Genomic DNA, 786 nt, shown 5'->3' with positions numbered 1-786 from the left:
GACCCCAAAGTGGGGCAGGGGACCCCCAAGTGGGACATGGGACCCCAAAGTGGGACCCCATAGTGGGACCCCAAAGTGGGACATGGGACCCCAAAATGGAGCATGGGACCCCAAAGTGGGGCATGGGACCCCAAAATGGGGCACGGGGACCCCAAAGTGGGGCATGGGACCCCAAATTGGGACGTGGGACCCCAAAGTGGGACCCCAAAGTGAGAAATGGGACCCCAGAGTGGGGCACGGGACCCCAAAATAGGGCATGGGACCCCAAAGTGGGAACGGGGACCCCAAAGTGGGGCATGGGGACCTCAAAGAGGGACACAGGGACCCCAAAATGGGGCAGGGGACCCCAAAGTGGGAGATGGGACCCCAAAGTTGGGGAATGGGGACCCCAAAGTGGACATGGGACCCCAAAGTGGGACATGGGACCCCAAAGTGGGATATGGGACCCCAAAGTGGGACACGGGGTCCCCCAAGTGGGGGGTGGGATCCCAAAGTGGGACCCCAAAGTGGGACATGGGACCCCAAAGTGGGATATGGGAACCCCAAAGTGGGGCATGGGACCCCCAAGTGGGGCACGGGGACCCCAAAGTGGGATATGGGGACCCCAGAGTGGGGCATGGGACCCCAAAGTGGGACATGGGAACCCCAAAGTGGGATATGGGAACCCCAAAGTGGGGCATGGGACCCCAGGTGGGACAGGGTGACCCCATAGTGGGACCCTAAAGTGGGGCACGGGGACCCCAAAGTGGGAAATGGGGACCCCAAAGTGGGGCACGGGGACCCCAA

This window comes from Numida meleagris, unplaced genomic scaffold (genome assembly GCF_002078875.1).
Source record: "Numida meleagris isolate 19003 breed g44 Domestic line unplaced genomic scaffold, NumMel1.0 unplaced_Scaffold538, whole genome shotgun sequence".
NCBI lineage: Eukaryota > Metazoa > Chordata > Aves > Galliformes > Numididae > Numida > Numida meleagris.
The sequence above is the reverse complement of the archived record's forward strand: the minus strand, read 5'-3'. Positions refer to the sequence as shown.